General features: G+C 51.5%; 1 pseudogene; it reads right to left on the bottom strand.

Moving 5' to 3' along the window:
- Positions 1-20,556, bottom strand: part of LOC144128693 (uncharacterized) — an 88,407-nt pseudogene extending 67,851 nt beyond the window's left edge.
- Positions 20,557-24,764: the final 4,208 nt, after the last annotated feature.

Consider the following 24,764-nt stretch of genomic DNA (forward strand, 5'->3'; position numbering starts at 1 on the left):
TAGACCGCTCTTGCCCGAGGGAGTCCTCACTTTCCCTGTGGTATGAACCTCAGGCTAGCTCGTGCGCCACCTCGTTTCTGGAGACGGCGCCATGTGCCGTTGTCCAGTTCATCATAATTCTAGTCGCAATTTGTCGCTGGCTGCGAAGCTTCGCTGCTGCTTACAATATTCTGCCTGCACTAAAATTTTGAATGGCAGTTTAACTGTCGCTTGAAAATTGAAAATTCGTTTTAGGAAAAACAAAAGTCGCAGTATCTGTCTCCCATGTGGGCGGACACCTGAACCGCGTAGTATGAGAAGAGATAATGGAGGTAGTGAAAGAAGGAATAAAAGAAGAGGTGCCGTACACTACCGCTCTGGAATAATTTAGAGAACCTGGGAATCTTTAACATTCACTGACATAGCACAGCCCACGGGCGCCTTAGCGTCTAGCCTTCATCAAAACCAAGTCGCTGTGGTCGGTTTTGGAAAACACCGCGGCGGCTGCGTTTTGATGGCGGCATATGAAGAATTTTCCTTCCACTCTGACGCAACGCAGTGAACGCTTCGGCCTATTCCTGCAGCGCCGCGTCTCTGCCGCAACGTTGTCAGCGGTAATGCATGCCGCCCACATCTCTCCCTCACCACGGCCACCTACCTCAAAGCGAGGATGAGGCATCCACGGACCCAAGGAGCCAGTTATCCGCTCTTCCTTTCCTCAAAATAATTATAGAACGTTGTCAACGCCATTGCCAATGAACGCAATATACGCATACGGCCCGAACCTTCAGTGCCGCGTTTCTGCCACAACGTTGTCAATGCTAACGCATGCAGCGCATATGTGTCACTACTACCCCGCCTCGTAGCTTAAAGCTCAACTAAGCTGCCCACTTTCCCAGGAGGTGCCGCCCTGTTTTGGTACGCGTAATTCTCGAAAATTACCATATCCAACCGGTAGAAGAGGTATGTGATTGTAATCGTTTCTTTGGAAAGGAAATGGCGCAGTATCTGTCTCATATATCGTAGGATACCTCAACCGCGCCCTCAGGGAAGGAATAAAGGAGGAAGAGAAAGAAGAATGCAAGAGTGAGGTGCCGTAATAGAGGGCTTAGGAATTATTTCGACCACCCCGTGATCTTTAACCTGCCCCTGGTTACCTGCGTTCGAACCCGACGGTGGCGGCTTCGTTTTTATGGTGGTGGTATTAGTGGTTGTTTATTAAAATAATAGTAAAAAGGAAGGTAAAGATTTTTGCTAGCCCCGGCATCTGCCATCAATACTGAAGCACCTGAGCTGGGGCGGCGGAAATAAAGGATAGCAGGCAGAATGGAGAAATGAAATGAAAGAGGTGAGGGGACAGGAAGAGAGGATAAGGGAGAACTAATATGTACAAACTACTTTTACAATAAGAAATGTGTCCATGTTGTGCGCGTGAGTAGTTCATTTTAGAGGAATTAATAACACACGCGCACAGCACTGTGTGGGCTACAACTGGAGTGGGGCGTCCAGTTTTTAATCGTTCAAGGTAGAACTCGCGGGGCGTTCGGTCACTGCGTGTAACTACCTGACGGAGAACAGATGGGACGTCAAGCCCGTGTGTTCGGGGAATGCACAGAGGTCACCAATGTTCGCTATCAAGTGCGCGCACTGCCCTGCGGCCACAATAGCGTCTTGATGGAGTCTGGTAGTATGCCCTGCGCCCTATAGACCGCGAGCATATCGCGACGAGCATCGGCTAACGCGGCACAGTGAAGGAGCAGGTGTTCTAGTGTTTCCACTGAACCGCATTCGTCCCACACATCACTCGTCGCGATTCTGTGACGCACCCTGCCGTTCGCCGGGTCACACGCAGCCAAAGCGCGCGCGGAGAATCATTGCACGTTGTGACCGTGTAATTCCGCGACAGCCAGTGAAACTGTCGATGCGCTCACCTACTGCGATGCGTGGGTCGGGGTGCTGCTTTCGGAGATGGTCGCGGATGGCTGCACGCACGTCCTCCAGCGCAAGGGGCGGATCGCTGGCAGGTAGTTGGTGTTGTTGGGGATGAGGGGTCCTTGAGTGAGCTGACTCTTTAAGCGTCGCAGGTCCCTTCTCTGAATGACGTTGTCGGACTTCGTTATAAAGGAAACGGTACAAAGGGTTTATTTTACATTATTTACAAGATTTTGGAACCCATTGGAGCGTGATGGGGGAAGGTCGGAGGATCTGAGAAGTACTGAGGATGATCGAGGATTCCTTCCTCACGGCACTCGTCGTCCGGTTTAAAAAGGGTCCGGTCCCTAGGATTCCCCAGGTTCGAGGAGGTCTTCGCCAGGTTGGGTGTGGCCTAACTTGCGTTGTCGTACACAAACACGCACACACACACACACCACTTCACATAGGAACTCGCCCCCGTCACATGTCTCGACGGAGAGAGAGGGTGCCGCTGGAGAATCGCCCCACCAGAGAGAGCGCTGGCTTCGCGTCCGAACGACAGTTCTCACGCTGTCAAGCTGAACACGTCTTCCGGGAAGTCCGAATGGGCGAGGCGGCGGCGAGCAGGCACAGATGAAGGGGTGAACCACCCCTGCTTGGTTCTGGAGGTCACTAACTGCCTCCGTGCCGCACGGTCGATATTCCGGGAACAATGTTGTTTACAAACGGCAGAAGAATCCTCCGTCTCGAATCCAGTAAACCAGGCGAGGACCGGCTGTGGGAACCAAGATGCCTATCGCTGTGCAGTGACCCCGGTTGCAGGTGTCCGGGCCGAATACGCAGCTGAATCAGGCCACCGGCTGTCCCCAGAAACCTTACAGCTTCTCCGCGACCCGAAAATGCTCGAATGTCCAGCGTTGACGACCGCTGGGCAGGAAGAGATGAGATGGCGTCCGTGTTGGTCCCCTGGATTGCATTATCATTGCCCCCAAGGTAGAACCCAAAGCACCCCAACAAATGAAAGCGCAGGTGGGACGTTCCAAACAGCAAAGCACTGCCCCACCTCACAGCGCTCGGAATTCGCGAAAGAATCACCAGGCTTCTTCCATCGACAACGAAACACTTTTAAACAATTGTGTTTAAATGTGGGTTAATTTTATGCCGACTGAGCGCGAAACATCCCCTTTTGAAACTGCCACAGCCGGAATACTCGAAACAAAGTAAAAAAAAACACTCACACAGGAGGAGATTCCTCTTAGTTCTCCCGCTTTCATTAGTCTGCTCAAGCCATCAGCATTTCCGTGCAGTTTCCCCTTCTAATAACGCACCGAGAAATTGTACTGTTGGAGAGCAAGACTCCATCTGAGCAAGCGACCATTTTTGGGTGACATCTGTCGCAGCCACGTTAAAGGACAACGGTCAGTCTCAAATACAAACTTTGCTCCGTACAGGTAACACGACAACTTCTGCGCTGCCCAAACTAAACACGCGCACTATTCTGGTCAGTTTGCGGCTGATGTACAGAACTGGGTGTTCTTCATGGTCGTAGCCAAGTTGGCTTAAAACAGCACCCAGCCCTCTATCACTGGCATTACACTGGACTACGAACTCTTTCCCATAGTCAGGGGTCCTGTGCAAGGGTCGGGACACGAGTGCTTCTTTCAGGCTTTTGAAGGCGTTTCTTTGCTTATCCCAACTTACGTTAGTTTGTGCTCCCTTTCGCAAGGCGTAAGTTAAGGGACTAACCCGCTGTGAGTAGTTAGGAATATATCGCTGGTAGTACCCAAGTAGTCCCAAAAAGGAGCGAATGTCCGTTTTCGGCTGTGGTTGCGCAAATGCTGCGATCGGGGAAATCTTTAACTCGGATGGGCTCCTAGTTCTCTGGCCTACAACGTGGCCCAAGTACTTCACCTGTGCGCAACCAAATCTACACTTTTCTGCCTTCAGTGTCAGTCCAGCCTGTCGTAAACTGGGAAACACGGTCCTTAGGTTTTCTAGATGCTCTTGCCAGGTTTCCGAAAAAATAGCCACATCCGCCTTGTCTTCTTTTTATTTTATATTTTTTTGTACTTCAGCGCACATTTTCCAGTGTTGTCTGTTTCTTTTTCTAGCGGTGCTGTTATTTATGCTCAAATTTTGCTGTTATGTGCATTGTCGCGACCGTTTCTGTGAATGCCTATTTATGATTAATATTTTGTGATTTCTATTTTATTTTAGTGCAATATCTTTAACCTTATAACAATGCTTTGTACTTACCCCCCCCCCCCATGTAATACCCTCAAATGAGGGCCTTTGGGGGTATTTTGAATAAATAAATAAATAAATCTTCTAAATAAGGGAGTGCAAAGCACTGCATGTCCTCAGTACGATGTCCATGAGTTTCTAGAAGCTGTAGGGGGCATTCTTCAACCGAAAACTAAGCATTAAGGGTTGAAAGGTTCCCGCTGGGGAGATGAAAGCGGCATACCTGCTCGCGCTTTCTGAGAGGGGAAGTTGCCAATATCCTCGTACGAGATCGAGGGTAGAAATGAAGTTCGCGCCGCTCACCCTTTCTATCCTTTCCTCTATGTGAGGAATCGGCTATAGCTGATCCCTGGTAATTGCATTAAGCTTTCTATAATCCACGCAGGGAAGAGGATTTTTCCCTGGGGCCTCAACAAGAGTTAGCGTTGAGGTATAATCACTTTCCGCTGGCTCTACAACCCCTAACTCAAACATGCGCTGAATTTTCGCTTCCATTATTTCTTTTTGCCGCGGTGATACTCTGTAGGGTTTCGACCGTACAGGCTCATCAGAGGTGAGCTCGATTTCGTGTGTCAGGAGGTGTGTCTTTCCCGGGCGACTGCTAAATAGGTAACCGAATTCGCTCAAAAACTGCTTTAGCGTGTCGACCTGGTTCCCGCTTAGGAAATCTGCATTCACGGAGTGAGCCTGAATGTTCTCCACGTTGTCACTAGCGTCCGCACCTCCCTTCCAACCCTGACTCTCGCTCTCCAGCTCTTCTGGTTCATTTAGAGTCAGATTGACGATCCTGCTGCGTTCCACGAACGGCTTCATCAGATTACAACGATAGGTTCTCACCTGCTTTCCCCTGCTTGGAACCCTTAGCGCGTAATTCGTCTCCGAAAGTTTTTGCAACACTTCTACTGGACCATCCCGGTGAACTTCCAGCTTGTTTTTTCTCCATGGCCGGAGGATCATCACACGATCGGCCGCGGTGAAGCCTCGAAGGCGCGCGTTTTTTTCATAATAGACCTTGGCGGCCTCCTCGGCAGCTTTCATATTTAGATTTACTAACTCCCTCATGTTGTTAAGGCGGTCCAGTAGCTGAGGCACGTACTCAACCACTGTCTGGTTCTCTCCTGTCCCTTCCCACATTTCTCTCAGAATTCGGTGGGGAGAGCGGAGGGCTCTTCCGTACACGAGTTCTGCTGGCGTAAACCCCGTAGCTTCGTGGGGGACTGTTCGTAAAGCGAAAAGTGTGGCCGGCAGACAATCCTCCCAGTCTGCTTTATGCTCATAACAAAGAGCGCGTAGCACCCGCTTCAGCACCGAATGCCATTTCTCTACACTGTTGGACTGCGGATGGTACACCGAGCTGTGTAACAATTTTTTTCGCATCTTTCTAGGAATGTGGTCGTCAAGGCGCTTGTAAAGACTGTCGCCTGATCGGCTTGGATTTCGGCCGGAAATCCTATTTTCGCGAACACTGACAAAAGGCCGTCAAATATTTCTGTGGAGCTCAAGTCCATCAACGGAATTGCTTCGGGAAATTTTGTGCCGGGATATAGCATAGTAAGCAAGTACTTATGCTTGATTTCGTTTTAGGCAAAGGGCCTACTGTGTCTATTACAAGCCGGCGGAAGGGTTCCGACATCAATGGAACAATTTTCAGTTTAGCCTTCCATGTCTCTCACGGCTTGCCCACGCGCTGGCACGCATCGCATGATTTTACGTAGCGTTCTGCATCTTTGAAACAACCCGGCCAATAATATTCCATTAATAGCCGCTCCTTTGTTTTATTGATTTCCAGATGTCCTGCCCAGCCATTTACATGGCAGAGACTCAGAATGTCCGCTCTGTATTTTTCGGGCACGACCAGTTGATCAAATGTTTTGCCTTTTCGGTCCTGGTAGTGTCGGTATAGTAAGCCTCCCTTCTCATGCATCGTTATGTTGCGTCTCGTGATGCCCTCTTTAGCTGTAAGGTGCAGTCTTTCCAAAGTGGGATCCTGCTTCTGTTTTTTTATTAGGGACTCCCTGTCCACCTGCAGAAGGCGTCAAAACTACGCGATGTTGGAGATAAAACGGATCCTTCCGCGTTTTCTGCCTCCTCTACCGACTAAGTGGTTGAAGTCCCTGGTCGCTCAACGGCTCGGTTAGCTGTCTGGCTTTCATTCCTCGTTGTTTCCCTTCCCTCCTCTTTTGTTTGCAACGATATGCTGGCTGGTGCGTCTCTGGTTGTCTGAGGTTCGGGAACCCCACTGCGTTGAGATGCGAGCTGACGAGTTTTCGACCTTGTCAAAGCTTGTATCACCCCACTTCCGAACTTCTGGCCTCTCTCGCGTAGCAATTGGTCTGATCGATTCGAGAAGAGGTAAGGATATTGAAGTGGCACGGCCTTCGAAACTGCGGCCTCAGTGACAAGCTCTCCAAACGGTCCACTAATTCTTACTCTAGCTATTGGAAGGCATACACTGTGTTCTTCTGCTGCCTGTTTTATCCACGAGACTTCTCCCGTAAAATCGTCCACTGAAACGTAAGACGGCTGGACAACGTCCATCGTCGCGGCTCTATCACGAAGCACCCTGCACGGTTTCCTGTTAACGTGCAGCTCGTGCAGGTATGGCTTAAGTACCTCTAAATTCTCGGCGTTATCCTCGACGCACAAGAACGCCAAACGTTGATTTGTACAATTGGCTGCAAAGTGCCCGACACCATTGCAGTTGCAGCAACAAAATGGCCTACTAGCCTCAAACTCTTTTTTTCGCGGCTTTGTCTGCTCACTGTCTCTTCGCCTGTTCTTCACGCTTTTCAGGCGCTACCTTCGGTGCCTCCGATTGCTCCGAACTTCTAGCACTTCGCGTCTTTCTGCTAGGCCCTTTATCTCGCATCGCGTTTCGAGCGTGTGACGCACCCTCTTCAGTGCTCAACCTTCTGCGCGAAACGTACTCCTCTGCTACCCAGCGGCCCTTTCAACTGTGTCGACTTTTTCCCTGTCTTGAACCCACAGTTTCACCACTTGGGGAATGCTTCTGCAAAATTGCTCAAGGCAAAAACACTCGTTGATTTTGTCTCAGCTTTCATAAACCTCCGCTCCTTTTAGCCACTCTAGCAGATTCGTCCTTATGCTGTACGCGGAATCTGGATAGCCCTCGCTATCGTTTTTCATTGTGTTCCTGAAGCGCTGTCGGAAAGCTTCTGCTGACAGCCGGTACCTTTTTAGCAGGCTGGCTTTGACTTTCTCGTAGTCAGCTGCGTCTTGTGTGCTAAGTCTCGCTTTGACTTCAGCTACTTCACATGGCAAGAGTGTCAGAAGCCGTTGCGGCCATGTACTGCGAGCAAAGTTCTCCCTTTTGCAAGTTCTCTCAAAGTTTCCCAGGTACAATCCTATGTCCCTTCCACTTTCATAGGGCTGCATGAATCTGTTCATTCTCTATGATTGTACATCGCTTGCTCTTTCAGCAGACCCGGCTCTCATACTGTCGCCTTTTTTCGACTTTCGTTTTAAGCTGGAATCGCTTTAGATTTCTTTCTTCTTCTTCAGCTTCCCACTTTTGCCGTTCTTTCTCTTTTTTCCATTCCGCTTCCTTTTTCTTTTTCTTCCTGTACCAAACGCCACGTATCTACCAGCTGATCGTCATCTACGTGTTTTTCAATTGTCTTGCATATTTCAAGTTTTGTAATTTTAACCTGTACTTTTATTGACAATTCCTCGCATAACAACAGCAAGTCCGACATTGACAATTTCATAAGGTCCATGACAACGCTTTCTCTGCTTTGGCAATGCTATCTTCAAAATGTCGTGAGATTACCCTTTCTCAATTGACATACACTTCCCAGTGATTCTAGATTATTCTCTCAAAATCTGAAGCCTCGCGAATCGTATAGCAAAATGCCGAAACGCTTACCGGTTGAGAAAGTACGATGTCGCACGGTCCATCCCAGCTGCTGCCAACCAGTTGTGGGAGGTGAGGGGTCCTTGAGTGAGCTGACTCTTTCAGCGCCGCAGGTCCCTTCTCCGAATGACGTTGTCGGACTGGGTTATGAAGGAAACTGTACAGGGGGTTTATTTTACATTATTTACAAGATTTTGGAACCCATTGGAGGGTGATGGGGGAAGGTCGGAGGATCTGAGAAGACCTGAGGATGATCGAGGATTCCTTCCTCACGGCACTCGTCGTTCGGTTTAAAAAGGGTCCGGTCCCTAGGATTCCCCAGGTTCGAGGAGGTCTTCGCCAGGTTGGGCGTGGCCTAACTTGCGTTGTCTTACACACACACACACACACACACACACACACACACACACACACACACACACACACACACACACACACACACACACACACACACACACACACACACACACACACACACACACACACACACACACACACACACACACACACACACACACACACACACACACACACACACACACACACACACACACACACACACACACACACACACACACACACACACACACACACACACACCACTTCTCATAGCGACACGCACCCGTCACAAGCCTCGCCGGAGAGAGAGGGTGTCGCTGGACAATCGCCCCACCAGAGAGAGCGTTGTCTTCGCGTCCGAACGACTGTTCTCACGCTGTCAAGCCGAACACGTCTTCCGGGAAGTCCGAATGGGCGAGGCGCCGGCGAGCAGGCACAGATGAAGGGGTGAGCCACCCCTGCATAGTTCAGGCGGTCGCTAACTGCCTCCGTCCCGCACGGTCGATTTTCCGGGAACAATGTTGTTTACAAACGGCAGCATAATCCTCCGTCTGGAATCCAATAAACCAGGCGAGCACCGGCCGGGGGAACCAAGATGCCTATCGCTGTGCAGTGACCCCGGTTCCAGGTGTCCGGGCCGAATACGCAGCTAAATCAGGCCACGGGCTGTCGCCAGAAACCTTACAGTGTGCAGCGGTCGCGAGGTCGTCAGCTTCTTCGTTGCCGGCGATGCCGCAGTGACCGGGCACCCACTGTGCACGCACGGCACAACCTCACTGCGCGACGCCCTCGATGCGCGAGCTAATGTCCCGCACTAGTAAAATATCGCGGCCGATAGATTGCAGGCGGCTGAGGGCGGCGCGGGAGTCGCACAGCAGAGCACTCCTGGGCCGCGGAGGGCCGAGGGTGAGCAGCAGGTCCAGCCCGAGCCGGATCCCCATCAACTCCGCCGTGGTGGAGGAGCCCAGGAAGGTTGCGTGTTGCTGGCTGTGCAGTCGCAGGGCGGGGATGGTAGCCGCCACAGAAAGGCAGCAGCTGTCGCTGGCCACTGAGCCGTCGGTATACACAAGGAGATGGTCCTGCAGCTCCTCGTGTATGAGGGCTCTGGCCAGCTGTTGCACAGGACAGAGGGGTGTGCTCCGCTTTCCCGTAATGCCGACGATCTCTCGCTGTACCTCCGAGGCAGCAGAACAGGGCGCACAGGACCCGTAGGGGGTGGGCCTTGTGTGAATTGCTCATACTCGAGCAGCACCGCGCCCATTCGTGAGCGCGGGTGCGATCGCATACGCTGCAGCAGCGAGCCGCCGTCCGGTGCCCGGTGAAGCCGGTCGATGTGATTCAGTGCCCTGCGCGCTGCTTGGAGCTCAAACGGCCACGCTCCTGCCTCGGCCAATGTTGCGGCGCACTGCGAGTTTTTTAGCAGGCCTAGGCACACGCGCCGGGATTTGCGGTGCGGGAGCTCGAGTTTCTTCCAGCGCGGCTTGCGCACCGTGACGAGCGGCAGCGCATAGAGCACCGCCTCCAAAGCTGCGGCATTGTATAGCCGCAGCGCGGCTTGCTGGGAGATGCCCTGGCCTCGAGCAGTGAGCTTGTGCAGCGCGGCGGTGATCCTCTTCATCTGCAGACAGGCCTTGGTCGCCGCGGGGCGGAAGGAAAGGCGCCAGTCGATGTCTAGACCAAGGTACCGCACCGATTTACGCCGAAGAATTGGAGTCCCGTCCAGTGACAGTGGCGCAAGGTGCGCGCGAAACTGAGGCCATGGCCACCGATTTGCCCGCCCTCAGCGACAGACCAAGGCCGCGCAAGGTGGCATCGATTGCGGTCAGGGCTCCCTGAAGGCACCCCCGCACGCGGAACGCCTCGCCCGGTGGTCCCCGTAACCACAGAGCTATGTCGTCTGCATATGGGGACGAAAATTGGTTTGTTTTTTTTGGGGGGGGGGGAAAGAAATGGCGCAGTATTTGTCTCATATATCGCTGGACACCTGAACTGCGCCGTAAGGGAAGGGATAAGGGAGGGAGTGAAAGACGCAAGGAAGAAATGGGTGCCGTAGTGGAGAGCTCCGGAATAATTTCGACCACCTGGTGATCTTTAACGTGCACTGACATCGCACAGCACACGGGCGCGTTAGCGTTTTTCCTCCATAAGGACGAAAAAGAGAAAACTGAAAATTGAAGTTGGATTTTGAGGAAAGGTGCTGCGCTGCGCCGCGGCGGAACGCCTCTGGCTCGGGTAAATAAGAGAGAACTGAAAATTGAGACTTAACTTTTGAGGAAATGCGCGGCTTTGCTCATAGGGTAACACCTGTGGCTCGGTACTAGTAGTGGCGCATGCGCAGTAAATAGAGAGCGAGAGAGAGAGAGAGAATTGGCAGCGGCTTAGCTCAACTACGCCTGGATATACGTAGCGAAAGATAAGGCACAGCATGGTTGGCCTTGGTTAATCTTTATTGCAAGTCCAGGCTAGTCTGGCTATCTCGCTATGTTTGTGTTGCATTGAAGACGACACATCTGTGGTTGCGGCACACGCGAGCTCTTCTCAATTCGACATATATACGATATATGAGACAGAATCTGCGCCATTTCCTTTCCTCAAAAAGCAATAGTTATTATTATTAATATTAATATTGTCCATCCTCTAGCTAACACCCCTGGAAGTGTCTGCGACATTTCTTTTTAACTACTTGTGCTCTTTTAGATCCGATGTAAAGGTTTTAACGGTGAAATTTAAGAATGCGTGCGTGCAACATTATTAAAATGTCTGCACAGACAGCACTATACAAGATAATGTTTGCGTTCGCATGACCCTTGACGCACAAGTAAACCGCTCTTTCACAGACGACTTGTAAACTACCTAGTGCCGGTCTTCGTGTTTAAGAAAATGTCATATCGGCAGCTCCCCCAAACAGAACGCTTGACGCCAACAGTCTGGTGGGATGCCTATCACGTTGCAACTCTATGTTGTCAGTTTAGCAACGGTGTGCCAATAATGATGTTTTGCGGTGGGGATACTGTAGTGGAGGCCAGCGGGCGCAATTTTCATAAAAAATCGAGAACTGCACCACCAGTGCGGCCGTGTGGTGTGCAGTGCCAGTGCACATTAAATTTCCCCAAGTGGTCGAAAACATTTAACAGCAGAAGAACCAAAAGACTGAGAAGAAGCAAAAGAGTGCGCCGAAGCACAAGACTGGACAGGAGCACAAGACCGAGCATCGACCCAGTAATGAGCATTGCCGCAAATTGAACCAAACCAGTATACAAGCCGGGAGAACAGCAAAGATGTAGAAGATATAGCAACAGCACAACACTGCCCATGAAAGTGAATGAAACCAACGGTCCAAGCAAGGCACCCGCCGTCCACCCAAAGAAACCTTTGAACCAAAGCACAAAAGAATGACCACCCCTCCCACCGCAGAGGAAGAACCCAGTGGTCACCACGGCCGCCAAGGCATCTTTGGAGCAGGCTATGGAGACCGAGAACCCGGAACTGTCGCACGAACAAGGTAACAAAAACCAGACGGAAAAGCATAGTGTGGACACAGTGAACGCCGGACATAAAACTTTGGAACCTAGTGGTACCAAGACGGACGTCATCGAGCCGCGGGACTCTACCTCTAAAGCCAGTGAATCCGCAGCCCGCATCCAGGAGACGTGGGAGGCGTTGTCATCCCGGAACGCTACTCCTCAGAAAGGAGCCGGCGCAGCTAAAAAAGGCGAGTGGCCCGTCCAAGCAGCCTCCCCTGGTACCCCTTATCCAACCCCTGAACCCCTATTACACCTCAAGAGGCGGTAAAGCAATACATACGTTCCGTTGAATTTCGTTCAGAAATTATTGGTATAATCAGCACTATAGCTGCTGAACAACTACACCAAAAGAAACAAATATATGGCATTGGAACGGTCGTAGCATACAAGCGCAACTAGCAGCATATATCTCAAACTCCCCTAATACCCTCATGTCATCGCTCTGCAAGAGCCGTAAACAAATTTCCTACATATACCCGTTTATCACACGGCAGCCCTTACGCCACGTACGGCAATCTTGACACTCGCATCCATGTCGGTGCTAGACCGCACATTGACAAAATCGCCCGCAAGCATGGACACTCAGTATACCGCGATAGAAAGCTCACCCTGGCACACATATGGTCTCATTATTAACAGATACATCAATCTCAAAGATAAAGGCTGAGTTATTCTGGGCATCCTGGGCGCCTTTCTTTCCTCAAAGCTCCTTGTGCTGGGGCATTTTTATAGACGTCACGCGCACTTGGGATACACCACGGATACCCCCTAAGATAACCTCTTGTCTACCGCAATGGCTGATTACAACCTTGGCCTGATCACAAACCCCACCGTGCTCACTCGCATTAGCACACGTGTCACCCGGGACAGCACACCCGATCTCACATGGGCCAAGCCACACCGAACATCATCAATAATCTCACACAGTCCTCCAAGACAGCCTTCGGAGTGACCACTTTCGAGTCTCCACTACTCCTGCTTACGAGTCCAAGATTTTCAGCCCTCGTTCACAGCTCCTCACTGACTGGGATAAATTGCGCTCATACTTGGCAGCTGATTCTACCGAACCCCGTACTCTCACTTACTAGACAGACATCTTGTTAGCAGCCGCGGTGGCTGAGTGGTTATGGCGCTCCGCTGCTGGTCCGAAAGACGCGGGTTCGATCCCTGCCGCGGCGGTCGAATTTCGATGGAGGCGAAATTCTAGAGGCCTGTGTGGTGTGCAATGCCAGTGCACGTAAAAGAACCCCAAGTGGTCGAAATTTCCGGAGTCCTTCACTAAGGCGTCCCTCATAGCCTGAGTCGCTTTGGGACGTTAAACCCCGATAAACTATAAAGCATAAAACCATCTTCTGGAGGCTATCCAGACGAACAGGAAACGCATTAAAACACCCCTGCGGCACCGCAGGTTGATGCGCGTCTGGCTCATTTATGGTAGGCCCAACAGGTACTGCTCAAGCTCTGGCGTCGCCAGCGACACAATCGTAAATTGAGACTCCGCATAGCCGCTCTCACTCGTGAGGCTGAGGAATACCCGAACACTCTAGCCCGCGCAAACTGGGCAACCTTTTGTAACGACCTCAAGGGTACATTAAGCACTAAACGCACGTGTTCCCTCCTACTTGCTCTCTTAAATCCAAAAACCACTAAATCTGAGAAACAAGTAAGCACACAACATCTAATGAAACTAGAGCTTCAAGAGAGCTCACATGTAATTGGCCAACTACGGGGCACTTATATACCCCTACCTTTCAGTCAGCAGATCCACTTAATCCACCTCCACCTAACCCGGAACTTGATGCCGACATTACCTTAACCCAAGTCCGCCGAGCACTCTTTAGTATTCACCGCTTCACGGCGCCGGGGCCGGATAGCATAACGCACAATGCACTACTCAATCTGTATGAAGTCTCACTTCTGGAACTCACGGAGCTCATTAATTACCACTCGCACGCTGGGACGCTCCCGTCAGCCTGGACCTATGCCAGTATGTGATTTATACCCAAACCGGGCGAACCCCTCACCCTTCAAAATTTACGCCCCCTCTCCTTAACGAGCTGTGTCGGCAAGCTCTTCGAGCACGTTATTCTCTATTGCCTGCAACCGTTCCTAGAAACAACATGCTTCCTCTCCAACGTTCAGTTTAGCTTCCGTCCAAACATCTCAACGCACGACGCACTTCTCGGCCTTAAAGAGTCTCTAGCCCTTAAAAAGTCTCTCTAAGCGTAGTACAGCCGCTACTCGAGCCATACTGGCCTTGGATATTAGTAGAATTTCAAACGTTCGTTCGTTTCTTCGAGGATGGTTCACAACCCTTCCTCTAGTGTCGTTCGGCTTGGAAGATGAACAGGAGGCGAGCTTGTAGATGATGACAGCAGAGCATATATTTACAACATACATAAACCGAGAGTTAAACTGGAAACCGCAGAATTGAATTTACAAAAGAACAAACTTTGCGCTACTTTACTCATCGACCGGGCAGGTTAGAGCCTAAGTAGCATCACGTTACATGCTAAGCATGGAGCCCCAGCTCACACTGGACTGGGCTGCATCCGTTTACATGCACTTTTGAGCACTTGATTAACAAAGGACTAAGGGCGGTCATTTTCAGTGGCCCGCCCAAAGCATCAATTCTGCAATCAAAAATAACATGCGAGATGGGGACAACCCCTTGGGTTGGGCTTAGCCTCGAACCCAGAGTCTGGTAACAATACAAACTGAATAAACAACCAAAAACGCCACCACTCTCTCAAGTGAGAGTATCCACAGGCTCTCCCTTCGGAGCTAATCCTTGCCTCAGGCATGCATACCGCCACCCACCATCGGTCCGCGTCGCTCGTCAGCAACAGAGGAGGGGGCGAAAGGGCCCACGATGCTGCCGCGCTACCGACGGCGGGACACAGCTAACAAGCATGAAGGGGTTCGTCTGTCGCTCCGGGAAACCAGATTAAGGGTCGCCCCTGTCTTCCCACATTTTTGGCGAGTCTTGCCTGTCCGCCATGACAGGTGTCCGTCACGGCCTTCCTGGGAATGCGCTTTTGTTCACTAGTACCTGTTTTCCCACATTCTTGGCGAGTACTGCCTGTCCGCCATGACAGGTGTCCGTCACGGCCCTCCTGGGAATGCGCTTTTGTTCACGAGGCACGGCGGGAAGCTGTGGGTGCCTTCCCGGCGATAGCCCACGTCGTTAGGGGGGGGGGAGTCCGTGCGTCAAGCGACCATTTTCGTTCCCCGTATGTATTCGGAGGCTCTCGCTTATACTGGGGAGCGGTTTCCACGTGTGCCGGCGTCCGACTTCCTGCAAAGGTATGCAGCTGGAAAAGAGGGGCGGCCTTACACGCCCCCTCTAAGAGTATAAACCGAGCTTGCTTTCAGCTCGTTTATGCTTACTAACAAAAAGGCCGCAACACTTTCACAATACAAGTGTCAGCTCTCCAGGGTGTTGCGTTGTGTCTGCTCCGTTAGCGGACCCAACGGGTAGCGAAGAGCCGATCGTCAGAAGTCGGGCAGCAGGCACTCGGGCATCGCGTTTGACGACGATGCAGAGACGAGTCGAGCAATAGAGAAAACTAACAGAGATTTATTTACATGGTGATCGAAGCGATTTTTGGTCCACAATGAGCACTACGGCTCGTTTTAAAGGGTCCCGTGTCCCCAGGTCCCTAGTTGGGGAACTTGGTTTAATCAAAAGCGTCCAATCACTACCCTTTTGGGTCACGTGCACTTTCTTCGGGAACCACCCACCGAGACGTCCCCGACACACCCTCGCCACTTCCGGCGCCTGGCCGTTCCTGCAGCAGCGATGACAAACACGAAAGGCGACCCAGGTGGAAGGAGCGAAAACAAGGCACAAGTCGAAGCAGCACTTGCGAACAGAGTTCCGCACAATGGAAGAGGAGGCGTCTTCAGAACGGCTGGTACACAGGCGGTGGGGCTCGCTGTAAACAACAGCAGCCGCGTCCGCCGCCGGGCACGGGCCACCCAACAGGACACCCAGACACACTCTCGCCGCCTCCGGCAACTGGTTGTAATGGGCTTTGCCACTTAGCGCACGACCCTCTCGGCGCCGCTCTCCCTATGCACACAATTGAAAACATACGCGCGCCGTGAACCCGAGGAAGCAGCTTGGAGCAGTTTGGTCAGACCAGCGGATGTCCGTCCGAAACCCACTGTCCCGAGGCTCGGGATATTTCGAAACGTAACAGCTTCTCCGGCGGCGTCCGAGATCCCGATGGACAAAGGTCAACAATCATTGTTCAGAGGGATAACTGGGGCGGATGGTGTTCACCATGTGCTTCACTGATGCTGGTACTCTGTTTCTTCAGGAAGTCTCTGCAGCTCCTTTTTTTTCTCTCAAAATGACGGCTTCTTGTTCTCTGCAGGCCAGTTTACTTCCTAGGAAGGCAGCATCAGTTGAACAACACAGAAACCACAACTGCAAAGCAAGCAAGTGCCATGACTCTCTCCCTGAAATTTACCAGGCTTCTTTTCAACCAAAACGGTTTTAATCCTTGCACAATTACGGCAGCAATTGAAGCAACCTGAGCATTCTTCAAACATACAAACAAAAGTTGAAGATGCCCGATAAAAAGAAAGTGATAGTACGCATAAGTCAGGAAAAAAAATGCACACAAGCCAGAATCTCCGAGGCTATCAGTTACACTAAAAGCAGCGACTTAAGCCATCGGCATTGCCGTTCAATTTACCTCTTTTGTACCGAACGTCAAAAGAGTATTGCTGCAGTGCGAGGCTCCAGCGGAGCAGTCGGCCGTTTTTAGGGGACATACTCTGCAACCACGTGAGAGGACAATGATCGGTTTCAATGGTGAACCTGGAACCGGCGAGGTAGCATGCAAGTTTCTGCACAGCCCACACAAGACAGGCGCATTCCTTCTCCGAGGCGCTATATGCTTCTTCTCGTAACGTAAGCTTGCGGCTAGCGTAGAGCACCGGATGCTCTTCCTCCTCCTCGGCTCCTTGGCACAATACCACGCCCATGCCGCGGTCGCTGGCATCGCACTGTACCACAAATGGCCTTGAATAGTCGGGTGCCTGCAGCACAGGTTGGCCCATTGGCGCGCTTTTCAAGGCTAAGAAAGCCTTTTCCTTTTTTTCGTCCCAGCGGAGGATCTGCGGCTCGCATTTTCTGAGAGCATCAGTGAGAGGACTGGCAAGCTCTGAATAACGTGGGATATAGCGCTGGTAGTATCCGACTACTCCCAAAAATGACCACACATCCGTTTTAGTACGCGGCTGCGGGAAATTACTGATAGCTGTCACCTTCACCTCAGATGGTCGACGGTGGCCTCGCCCCACTATGTGACCCAAGTAGGTCACCTCTGCACGTCCAAGCTGGCATTTCTGAGCTTTCACTGTCAGACCCGCGTCGCGAAAACGTTCAAGAACCGTTCGCAGGTGCGTGATATGCTCGGACCACGATCCCGAAAACACTGCCACGTCATCTAAATAGGGCAGGGCAAAATCGTGCAATCCCCTCAAAACCTTATCCATCAGGGACGAGAAGCAGTAGGGAGCGTTCTTTAAGCCGAAGCTTAATACTTTAGGACCGAATGTCCCTACGGGCGAGATAAATGCCGCATATCTGCTTGCCTGTTCGGTAAGTGGCACCTGCCAATAGCCCCGAACGAGATCGAACGTAGAGATATACTGAGCGCTGCTAACTTTCTCAATTCTCTCCTCGATGTTGGGTATGGGGTAGGTCTGATCCTTGGTTATGAGGTTTAGCCTCCTATAATCAATACAAGGACGTGGTTCCTTGCCAGGGACTTCCACCAAAATGAGCGGCGAGGTGTAGTCACTCTCGCAAGCCTCAATGATGTCGAGGTCAAGCATTCTTTTAATTTCAGCCTCCATAATCTCCCTTTGCCGCGGCGATACCCGGTAAGCTTTCGAACGTACGGGCTGAGAGGAAGTAAGCTCGATGTCGTGAACTATCATAGTAGTTCTGCCTGGCTTGTCCGAGAACATGTCTTTGAATTCGCGCACGAGTTCTGTTAAATCTCTATTTTGATCAACACTGAGCTCAGTAGCCTCTACCATGGCCTTGATCGCTAGGTCAGTGCTGCCCTCGTTTTTCGGAGCGCCTAGTTCCGGGAAATCAAACGGCGTTTCTTCAGGAACATTCAGCGACATGTTTACTATCTTTTCTCTTTCTCGGTACGGTTTGAGCAGGTTGGTGTGGTATATGTGCTGTACCTTTCGCTTTCCAGGCATGTTTATTATATAGTTCGTGTCCGACAGTCTCTGAATGACTTTCGCTGGGCCCTCCCATTGAACTTCTAGTTTGTTTTTCTTCGAAGGCCTCAGTAGCATTACCTCGTCTCCGGCTTCAAAACAGCGTGATCTCGCCGTCCGGTCATAATAGTGCTTGGCCTTTACTTGCGCTTTACTCATCTCGCGTCCCACCTGCTCCTGCGCTTTGTGCAGTCATTCAAGCAGCGCGAGCACATATTCAACCACCGTGGGGTCATCTCCTCGGCCTTCCCACGATTCCCGAAGGATGCGGAGTGGAGATCGCAGGGAACGGCCGTAGACCAGTTCCGCTGGTGTGAATCCCGTGGCCTCATGAGAAGCGGTTCTGAGGGCAAACATTGTGGCCGGCAAGCAGGCATCCCAGTCGACTTTGCGTTCGAAGCACAGTGCCCTCAGCACGCGTTTCATAACCGAATGCATCTTTTCCACTGGATTGGACTGCGGGTGGTACACTGAACTATTTATTAGTTTAATCCCGCATCTCTCCAGGAAGGTTGTAGTTAGCGCGCTGGTAAAAACGGTCCCCTGATCCGACTGTATTTCCGCGGGAAACCCGACCCGCGCGAAAATGGACAGGAGTGCGTTTACGACCTCTATTGAGCTTAATTCTTTCAGCGGCACTGCCTCAGGAAACTTAGTAGCGGGACAGACTACAATCAATATGTGACAGTAACCAGACCCTGTTTTGGGAAGGGGGCCAACCGTGTCAATCACGAGCCGTCGAAATGGCTCTGTGATCACCGGAACGAGCTTCATTGGGGCTTTCGCCTTATCTCCTGGCTTGCCCACCCGTTGATATGTGTCGCAGGTCTTTACAAAATTCTCTACCTCCCGAAAGCATCCCGGCCAGTAGAATTCCTGCAGCAAGCGGTCCTTCGTTTCCCTGAGCCCTAAATGACCCGACCACGAACTACCATGAACCAAGTGCAAAAGATCGTGACGGTAGCGTTTAGGCACGACTAACTGGTCGAACTGTACCCCTCTGCGATCATGATACCTACGATAGAGTACCCCGGACCTTTCTTGAAATAGCACATTTTTCTTTGCAACACCTTCTTCATCCCGGCACCTAAGATTCTGCAGTGTGGAGTCTGCCCTTTGTTCAGCTATCAAGGACGATCGGTCAACCCCTAGCAATCTTTGCAGGCTATCAGATGCCGGTGTTATCAGAAGCTCACCAGAGGTCTCTTTAAGCTCCATACAATTTTTGCTTCTTTCAGGCCTGCCCAGAATGTTTACTTCTTCAGTCGCCGTTGCGGGGACCTCTCCTGACGCGTCAGGAGGCTCACTTTCCACCGTACCAACGCTACTTGACGCTTCCAGCGGCATGGCCTTAGCGGCAATTTTTCGTGCTTTCGAGCGAGTTAGCGCGTAGACAGTCCCCTCACCGAACACGAGGTCCTTCTGCCGCAGCAGTTGATCTGATCTGTTTGAAAACAGATAGGGGTACTGCATCGGCAGGCTGGCTGACACGGCAGCCTCCGTATGAAGTACTCCAAAGGGGCCTTCAATGCTTATGTTAGCAATAGGAAGGCACACGCTATTGGCTTCCACCGCCTGTTTAATCCAGGCACACTCCCCGGTGAATTGCCCTGGCTCTACATACGATGGGTGGACTACGTCCATTGTAGCTGCCGAATCTCGCAGCACGCGACACGGCTTTCCATTCACTACAAGATCTCGGACGTAGGGCTCTAGAAGCTTCAAATTTTCCTCGTTGCTGTCCACTGACAAGCAAACAAATTTTGGGTTTTTGCACACCGCCGCCATATGTCCCGGCTTTTGTCAGTTATAGCACACCGGCGCCCGTCTCTTTTCAAATGCTTTCTTTTGGCGCTCTTCTGCTTCAGGTGCTTCCTCTTTTATCCCCGCGCCCTTTTCTGAAGATTCTACACTCCGTGCCTGCTCCTTCACTTTGAAAAGTTGCCCCCTCTCTCCAGATGCTTTCCTGTTCTGGCATTCTTTTTTGGGGCTTTCCTTTCTGTCGAGTGCACGGCGTGAGACGAACTCTTCTGCCAGGTCAGCTGCCTTCGAGACAGTCGTAACGTCTTGCCTGTCTTGCACCCAGTGCCTTATGTCTTCAGGCAACCGACGGTAGAACTGCTCGAGGCCGAAGCATTGCATCATTTTCTCGCTTTCGTCATACGCCTTAGCTTCTTTTAGCCATTCTCCCAGGTTAGCCATCAGCTTGTACGCGAAGTCTGGGTATGACTCATCCCTCTGCTTCTCGGCGTTGCGAAATTTTTGACGGAATGCCTCAGCTGACATTCTGTACTTTTTCAGCAGACTAGACTTCACTTTGTCGTAGTTGTCTGAATCTTCCTTACACAAGCGGGCAATCACATTGGCAGCCTCACCTGACAATAGAGTCAGCAAGCACTGTGGCCACGTTGCCCTGGTAAACCCTGCCTTCTCACACGTGCGCTCGAAGTTTACCAGAAACAGACCTATGTCCTCTCCTTTCCTATAAGGTTGCATGAGGTCTTTCATTCTAACCGACTTTTGCTCTCCTACGCTAGGTGCTATGCTCTCACCGCTTTCGTTTCGAGCCTTTAGCACCTCCAGTTCAAGACGCTTAAGCTCAAGCGTTTTCTCTAAGCGTTTATCATTTCTCTGTTCTGCTTCCCGCTCTGATTTCTCTCTTTCCGCTATTAGCTCCAGACATTCTGAGAGCTCATCGTCGTCTGCCTGAAGTGCCTCCATAGCCGCGATGATGGCTGGCTTTCTTGTTTGGTCCGGGACATCCAAACCCAAATTTTTGGCCAACTCCAGCAAAAGCGGCTTTTTTAATGCTTTCAGATCCATGGCTGCCTCTAGAGCTGCAAGATTTTCACTTTACCAGGAAATATTTCAACTTACTTTGAAACAACATGTCAAAGATAGCCACAATATACAAAACCTTTGTAAGCTAACTAAGTACAAAGCCTGGTGAAACCTCAGTGAAGAAAATCCCAGCACTCACCGAACTGTGCAACCATGATCCCAGCGGAGTCGATCCCGACGCTGCCAACCAGTTGTTGCGTTGTGTCTGCTCCGTTAGCAGACCAAACGGGTAGCGAAGAGCCGATCGTCAGAAGTCGGGCAGCAGGCACTCGGGCATCGCGTTTGACGACGATGCAGAGACGAGTCGAGCAATAGAGAAAACTAACAGAGATTTATTTACATGGTGATCGAAGCGATTTTTGGTCCACAATGAGCACTACGGCTCGTTTTAAAGGGTCCCGTGTCCCCAGGTCCCTAGTTGGGGAACTTGGTTTAATCAAAAGCGTCCAATCACTACCCTTTTGGGTCACGTGCACTTTCTTCGGGAACCACCCACCGAGACGTCCCCGACACACCCTCGCCACTTCCGGCGCCTGGCCGTTCCTGCAGCAGCGATGACAAACACGAAAGGCGACCCAGGTGGAAGGAGCGAAAACAAGGCACAAGTCGAAGCAGCACTTGCGAACAGAGTTCCGCACAATGGAAGAGGAGGCGTCTTCAGAACGGCTGGTACACAGGTGGTGGGGCTCGCTGTAAACAACAGCAGCCGCGTCCGCCGCCGGGCACGGGCCACCCAACAGGACACCCAGACACACTCTCGCCGCCTCCGGCAACTGGTTGTAATGGGCTTTGCCACTTAGCGCACGACCCTCTCGGCGCCGCTCTCCCTATGCACACAATTGAAAACATACGCGCGCCGTGAACCCGAGGAAGCAGCTTGGAGCAGTTTGGCCAGACCAGCGGATGTCCGTCCGAAACCCACTGTCCCGAGGCTCGGGATATTTCGAAACGTAACAAGGGGCACAGTTTCTCGTGGGTACTCGACACTTCGAGAACCAATCAAAGCAACACTCCATAAAATAAACTAAAGCTCAACATTGGTGCACGCTGCTATACAGTTCACTGAATGGGCAGCAACATCATGCACTGCGCATAGTCCACATTCGAAGCACACATAAAGCCGCATTGTTCATCACTGCTCACAGGTATGCGGACAACACTCACGGGCACAGGCTGAGTGTACTCATATAGTCTCCTCGTAAGTGCCCGTCTTCAACACACGGCATCCCGCTCACCGAGCGTCGGTTGAGTGGGAACATTCACGCCTTGTCCAGGCCAGCATGGTTGCGCCGCTCGACCTGCCACAAAAGCTGATCAATGGGCTCTCGCTGCAACAATATCGGGCCATGGAACTTCCATGGCGGCTTAGGAGGCGGAGATGGCACAAAGCCCATTCGATCCAATTTGGCGGTGATTGGCAGACTGCCATCTTTGATCCTCAAATGATCCTGATTACCACCGAAAAACGCCCTGCGACTGCAGTATTGCTGTATGGCGCATTTCAGGATTCGTGCTGAGACACTATGCGTTACAAACTCTGTCGCCGAATCAGCCCACTCTTCAAGGACATTGCGTCTGACTGTGGAATCGTTACCGTTGTACTTCAGAACAAACGCTCCGTAGGCGGGCAATAACTGACCCAAGCTCTCCATGAGGATCTCATCTTGAGCACACCTGGTCTCACTCCCTTGGTGAACATTTTCTGTCCCCAGTGCTAGCTCAAAATTAGCTCTGTCCGGAAACGACTGCTGCAACTGTGTTTTTAGCGGCTCTGAAAGTGCACTGGATCTACCGTTCGTGTTATCGTAAATTTTCCCTCTCCTCATTTCACTCTCAGCACCCTTCAATAGATCAATCTGGATCGCTGCGTTCCCTGACAGTTGTTTTTCAATCTGACTTGATAGAGCCTCTTAGGGTTCTGCTACCTTGATCCCAGTGACCTCCTTGTTATTCTGGCCTAGGGCCTCTGTCACATTTTCAGGGAAATCGTTGGGAACCTCTCCAGTGCTCTGAGCATCAGGGCCTAGGTCTGCATGGTCTCTGTCCTTGAACTCGGACGTAGTGCCATCCTGCCTGCCGCCCATATACCTCAGCTCAAGCTTTCTTAGCTCTTCTTTCTCATTCCGCTCAATCTGTCGCATTCGGTCCCGGAAATTCAATTCAAGGCGACAAATAGTATCCCGCCCTGCTTCTGATAGGGTAACACCTCGATGAGCTTTCCATTCGGGGACAAACTCATTACTGGAGGGAATTTCATGAATGAAATGTCCGTTCACGGCAGTCGATATAACCTGCACCTGTGAATGCGTTCCTTTTTCTTCTTTCTGACTCACTGCATCCGCCAAATTTTTAGGTAGCTCGTTAGTAATCTCACTAACACTCTGAGCTTCAGGGCCTAGGTCTGCATGGTCTCTGCGCTTACCGTCGGACGCATTGCCATGCTGCCCGCCGCCCAAATAAATCAGCTCGAGAATTTTTAGCTGCTCCTTCTCCTGCCTTTCAATCTGTCTCATCCGCTCCTGAAATTTCAACTCAAGGCGGCGAATAGTCGTTTGTCCTGCCTCTGAGAGAACACCTTGATGCGTTTTAAATTCTAGGCCGAATTTAGAACGGAAGGAGATCTTAAGACTGAAATTTTTCTCCATGCTGGTCACGTGTTCCACACCTGCACCCTAAGCCTTCAGAGTAGCAACCATGCCAAATTCGACAAAACGCAAGAAATCCCACTCAGCCGGCGCAGATCTTCTGCTGTCTGCCGCCCAGAGCCCGGATGATGCGTCCGCTCTACCAGCTTCGGTAGCAGCCGAGGTGTAGTCGTCCATTGACAGCTCCTCGCTGCTCCGTGTCGGATGGCCTGTGGTTGTCACTGCGATGCCTGGCCTTGAGATGAAACGTGCCGAATCCTGTCGACTGCGCCAGTAGAATTTCAAGAGGTCGTTCGTTTCTTCGAGGATGGTTCACAAAGCCTTCCTCTAGTGTCGTTCGGCTTGGAAGATGAACAGGAGGCGAGCTTGTAGATGATCACAGCAGAGCATATATTTACAACATACATATACAGAGAGTTAAACTGGAAAACACAGAATTGAATTTACAAAAGAACAAACTTTGCGCTACTTTATTCATCGACCGGGCAGGTTAGAGCCTAAGTAGCATCACGTTACATGCTAAACATGGAGCCCCAGCTCAGACTGGACTGGACTGCATCCGTTTACATGCGATTTTAAGCACTTGATTTACAAAGGACTAAGGGCGGTTATTCTCAGTGGCCCGCCCAAAGCATCACTTCTCCAATCAAAAATAACATGCGAGATGGGGACAACCCCTTGGGTTGGGCTTAGCCTCGAACCCAGAGTCTGTTAACAATACAAACTAAATAAAGAACCAAAAACGCCACCACTCTCTCTCAAGTGAGAGTATCCACAGGCTCTCCCTTCGGAGCTAATCCTTGCCTCAGGCATGCATACCGCCACCCACCATCGGTCCGCGTCGCTCGTCAGCAACAGAGGAGGGGGCGAAAGGGCCCACGATGCTGCCGCGCTACCGACGGCGGGACACAGCTAACAAGCATGAAGGGGTTCGTCTGTCGCTCCGGGAAACCAGATTAAGGGTCGCCCCTGTCTTCCCAATTTCTTGGCGAGTACTGCCTGTCCGCCATGACAGGTGTCCGTCACGGCCCTCCTGGGAATGCGCTTTTGTTCACGAGGCACGGCGGGAAGCTGTGGGTGCCTTCCCGGCGATAGCCCACGTCGTTAGGGGGGGGGGGGTCCGTGCGTCAAGCGACCATTTTCGTTCCC

The sequence above is a fragment of the Amblyomma americanum genome, chromosome 1, assembly GCF_052857255.1.
Source record: "Amblyomma americanum isolate KBUSLIRL-KWMA chromosome 1, ASM5285725v1, whole genome shotgun sequence".
Taxonomy (NCBI): Eukaryota; Metazoa; Arthropoda; class Arachnida; order Ixodida; family Ixodidae; genus Amblyomma; species Amblyomma americanum.